General features: G+C 48.0%; 1 pseudogene; it reads right to left on the reverse strand.

Annotated features, from left to right (window-relative positions):
• Positions 1-690: 690 nt before the first annotated feature.
• On the reverse strand, positions 691-1,665 carry LOC138756035 (DNA-directed RNA polymerase III subunit RPC6 pseudogene; annotated as a pseudogene).
• Positions 1,666-5,444: the final 3,779 nt, after the last annotated feature.

The following is a 5,444-nucleotide window of genomic DNA, read 5'->3' on the forward strand; positions in this document are numbered from 1 at the left end:
CACAGAGTGATTCTCCCTCCACACCGTCCCATCACACACTCCTGGGGTGGTCATGTTTTTGACCTTTGGAAATAACATCACTCGAAAGAGGATTTACTTGTGTCTTTATTCATTTGAAGATACCGCCAAACGGAAACTCGCCGAACAACGCAACTCCGTGTATCTGACGTCAAGCGCATATGACTCCCACATTCCCTTTCCCACAATTCTGTTCCCCCTCAAACTATTTTGTACCTACTGGTAAATAAATATAAAGTTAAATTTAACCGTGTTAACCCTACAGAGAATGTGACTATAACTTCCACTAATCACAGTAACTGTCGATCCTGCCCTACGAACCTTAAAATGTATGAAATGGAAACATGTGGGAACAATCAAAGTCTTTAAGGAAGCAGCTTATAGTCTTCGAGAGGCACTTAATAGTGTCTGCAAGTCCCTGCACCAAGTCTTCTAAATGTACTGGAGGGTGTCACCACCCGCCCCCCCCCCCACCCCCATGAGGATGAAGAACAGCCCGAGCACATTTCCAGAGGTTTGTCCACTGTAAAACTCTGTCTCCATTCTAGTAAATGTAATGAGAAGCTGTATGACCAATTCAGAATGAATGTCTAGAGGGGTTCATGGAATAGGTTTGAAAGGACACTATGAGAGCATGCTCCTGACACTCTAAATGGTTCATCGTCCAAGCTTAATAACTCCTTTAGTTAAACTCTCGCCACTTCATCACGTTTCGACAAACTGCTGGAGAAATGTCTCCACCTTCGTGGCAATCATCAAATACTGGGCACATCCCACAAGGTGCCCTCATCAGTCCAGTGCGCTGGATGTTTGGATTTACAGCTTCCTTTGCCCATCCACCCTGCCAACAGGGCCTTCCTTTGCAGCTAGACTTGTCTTCCCATTGTACATTAAGTATTCACAGTGGTTCCTCTACCTTCCATTGGCAGGTCCGCCTCGCCAACCCCCATTTCACTCATGAATTCCCACACTTCATGAGATGGAGCCAATGAACTGTTCCTTTGCACCACATGACTTTGCTTACCCTCCTGTGCACCTCAGCCTTATTTTGTTAGAACTTGAAGACAATTGGTCCGTCACTTCCACAAATTCTGACTCCAAGTCCTAGTCACTGTGGCCAAGCTCCACCAGTCACCGATCGGTCTGGCTACAGGCTGTACAACATGTATAGATTTTTCTTCGAAGCAGCCGCTGACCTCACCGCTTTAATTACCTTTTTTGCTTTCTGTGTTCTTTAAGATTTTGTTGATTTCTGTTGGTGGGAGGTCGCTGCTGTATCGAATATCTCTGCTCTATATTCTTTTATTTCCAGCATCTTCCATGATGTGATAAACCAGCTTCTCCTGGTTGTCAGGTCCCTCCATTTTGTTTGCAGTTTGGGAATCCTTTACACAGTAAAGGAGGTCAGCGGTGTCCCTTGGCAAAGCCAGCTGGCCCATAGACAGAAGCCCATTGATGACCATTGCTCTCCAACGCAGCTCAACCTGTGGCACATCATTCTGAATAACTTGGTCCATGATTCCCTGTGGAAAGTGCTGGCACAATTGCAAAATCCTGGTTTCCAGTTTTACAGGATCAGGAGCTTCTTGCTTAACGTTCACATCAACCTTTTTTAAGCTCAGAGTTTCTTTGCGAGGTTCCCTTCGTTTCCTCTTTCGCTGCTTTATTGATGCACTGTCAATAATTCCAAGGACTCGATCAGAGGCTCTCAATCTTTCTCTTTCCACTCACATCCCTCTTTAAGTAACCTCTATGCCATCTGTGATTAGTCAGGGATTGCTTAAGGTGAGATGTGGGTGGGAAGAAAACATTTAAAAATGACTCTTTTAATCGTCCCTCATTGACTCGTTATGTGCACGGTTTCAGAACTCCAAAGGAAATGGGCCAATATTTCTTAAGCAAAATATTTCAGTAACAATTGGGTCTAGAGCAGTGATTCTCAACCTTCCCTTCCCACTCACATCCCACCTTAAGCAATCCCTTACTCATCACAGAGCCCCGATGGGACAGGGATGACTTAAAGTGGGATGTGAGTGGGAAGTGAAGGTTGAGGACCACTAGTGTAGAAGTTCCCTGACTGATCAGCCTTCATGACCATAAACAGAGGGCATGTCTCATGTTGCTGACCTGAGGCCCGAGCCTGTTCTGGGTGAGGGGTTATGGTGTGGCCTTTATCAGGGGAATCAAGGGGGAGGGGCCTTGGGTACAATCGGCAAGGGGCGGGCTAGTCCTACACATACAAACAGAATTAACAGTGGTTCCATCACATTCACACCCTCTTTTAAAAGAAGTCCGGCGGGGGGAAGTGGGTTCCACGTCTATCACAAATTCAGTCTGTCTGGGGGTCTTGTCCGCCATTGTGACCGTCGTAGATCTGGCTGTGGCTCAGCTGTTGACTCCTGGATGGTCTGGTTGTTGTCGGTGAGTGGGGTGTCTGGTGACTGAACTGAGACCATTGGGGTGGAGGCTGGGGTAGGGTGACATGGTATGTCATGGGGTGGTGGATGTACTGGTTGGTCAGCCTGAGTCTCGGGGTCTCCCACGTGCGCACCAGGTCCTGGACAGACACAGTGTCCTCACACCTATCTGGGTTCGCCACCTAGGGGTACTGGGGGTTGGCGTGGAGGAGGTGGACCCACTCAACCAGTGGGTCAGACTTATGGCTCCTCACATGCTTCTGGAGCAGGAGCAGGGGACGTCAATCAGGATGGCAGCGTAGTCCCCAGTGCAGTCTTCCTAGTGAAGGGAAACAACCTTTCATGTGGGTTGGGATTGTTGGCAGTACACAGGAGGGATTTGATTGCGTGGAGACCTCCAAACCTCTTACCAGCCGACCTTTGATCTGCTCCACCCGAGCCGTGAGAATAAGGAAATAAAAAACAAGGGGGAAACAGAGACAATAATTCAAATAACTGAGCAGAACAACATGAAACCAAGTGCAAAAGACGTTCGCAGTCAGACTTCCCCTTAATCCCATGTAACCCTCCGAATGCAACATCAGCCTCATTCTACATCCACCCTTCCCTCCGTTTTGCTGACAACCTCCTTCGGCTGTCAACCATTTGCCATCACAAAAGGTTGTGCCACCGGCACCCATTTAATCCCCTCTCCATTACCCGAGCTCCCCAGGAAAAGTCACAGATAAAACGATTATAGCTATTTGGGTTAGACCCTTTCTTAAAAAAAATTGTACTTTAACGATTTAAATACCAAGAAAAGTAAGACAATATATCAGTATAACCTAGAACATCTTTCCTTCAAATTCTACTCTCCTTTATGTTTCCCACTGCAGGTAAACCTTTGGCGAATTCACACACTTCCTTTGGGCCTGCAATAAATGTTCTTGTATCCCCGGCAATGATACTTTTAGGGTGGCTGGGTACCTCAATATACAGTTTTAACCTTTTTGTTTAACTAATCTTTTAGCTGGCTCTAATGCTTTTCTTGCTTTCGGGAGGGTTACGCTAATATCTGGGTAGAAAAAAAAATTTGTTGCCTTCTACCTCTGGTGGGGGGACCCTCTTCTTTTCTCATTCACTGCTGCCATCCCCAGTATTTTTTCTCCGTCCTGGTAACATAGTAGTCTCACCAGGACAGATCGCGGCCTTTGTCCAGGACCAGGTCTGGGGAAAAGAGATGTGTGCGCCCTTTCCACTTCGACCTTTTCTCCCAGCATTTCCCTACCCAGCACCTTAGGGATCCAAGTTTGGAAGAAATGTGTTGGATTCTGCCCTTCCACCCCTTCTTTTAACCCCACTATCTTAATGTTATTTCTTCTGCTAAAATTTTCAAAGGCGTCCCATTTTTTCCAAACATTTTCCCTTTTCTTTAATAATATTTCACCTTATTACTTATACTGGTTATAGTCTCCTCATTCTGGCTCACCCCTTCCTCCATCTCAGCCCCCCTACCCATTAGCCCAGATAGGATGCTCTGGACCCTGTCTAGCTCCCCTCCCCCCTGTCTTGGGCTCTTTCATCCACCACTCCAAAGAGCCTGCTTTCCATTTGCCCCATCTTGTCAATAACATCTTGCAGGGAGGGGCTTGGAGCCCCCCTGCTGGCTTTTCTTTACCAGAGTTCTCTTTCTGGGTCTCCTGCTCCACAGGACCTGTCTTCATCTCTTGTAGATTTCTGGTCACCACCCTCCCCCCACCCCCACCGCTGCTGCAGCTGCCGGTATTAGAGATCTCTTCTAAAGCAGCGCTGCACCTGCCAGCTGGTCTATTTGTTTCAATGCCGGTTGCTGTCAGGACTCCCGCGGCTCCCTGGAACTTGATCCTGGACGTGCTACTGGGGCAGAGGTGAGTATTGGAGCTGTCCCTGTTGTCAACACCGATGCTGATACCGACACCCGCTGCTCCGTGGGATTCAATCCTGGACCTACTACTGGGGCAGAGGTGAGTATCACACTCGACCCTGTTATCGGTACTGACACCGATTTCCTGCTGGTTCCCCTTCTGTTGGGCCATTCTGATGTCTGCGGGATCCAGCGCTGCTGCCCCATGACCGTTGCTGACACCGACGTCTTCATGGGCCTTGCACACCTCATGAGCACGCCCAGTCCGACGGTCCCATTGAGGGAGGGGGGGCCCGATCCTTTCCCCATCCCCAAGGGCTTCAGGGGATTTTTCTTCAGGTACTTGTCAGCCATTTCCATCGGAGTCCTGCTCTTCCCGTCTGGTAAGTTTCAGGCTTGAAATTGCAGCTTCCACTTCGGGCCCCAGGATGCCCTGCCAGTTTTCCCACCACGAGGCCTGCCTTGCTTCGTCTCTTGCTTCGGAGAAAGTTCTTTTGTATTCTTACTCAGCAGCTTGCCCTTTTTGGTCACCCTGTACTGTAAATACTTTGCGAAGCCCTTTCCTGGTAGTTTTGATACTTCTTTTAGGTTTTTAACCCTAATTTTGTTTAAAAAGCCCAGGAACTCTCGGGTTCTGCCTCCTCCTACTCTCCCCGTATCACATGACATCGATGTTCTTCCCTCTTGTCCTAGACTCTCCCACCCTGGGAAACAGCCTTTCCACATCTACTCTGTCCAAGCCTTTCAACATTCAAAATGTTTCAATGAGATTCCCCCTCATTCTCCTAAATCCCAACGAGTCCAGGCCAAGAGCTGTTAAACGCTCCTCATACGATAACCTTTTCATTCCCGGAATCATCCTTGTGAATCTCCTCTGAACCCTCTCTAATTCAGCACATCCTTTCTTAAACGAGGAGCCCAAAACTGCTCACAATTCTCTACGTGAGGCCTCACCAGGGTGTTGTAAAGTCTCAGCATCACATCCCAGCTCTTAGATTCTCTTCCTCTTGGAATGAACACCAGCATCCCATTTAGTGAAACATGAAAGTTTGCAGACGCTATTCATGCAGTAAAGACACACTGAAATGCTGGACGAACTCAGCTGGTCTTTCCAGCGTTGTAACCGA

The sequence above is a fragment of the Narcine bancroftii genome, chromosome 3 (genome assembly GCF_036971445.1).
Source record: "Narcine bancroftii isolate sNarBan1 chromosome 3, sNarBan1.hap1, whole genome shotgun sequence".
In the NCBI taxonomy this organism is placed as follows: Eukaryota; Metazoa; Chordata; class Chondrichthyes; order Torpediniformes; family Narcinidae; genus Narcine; species Narcine bancroftii.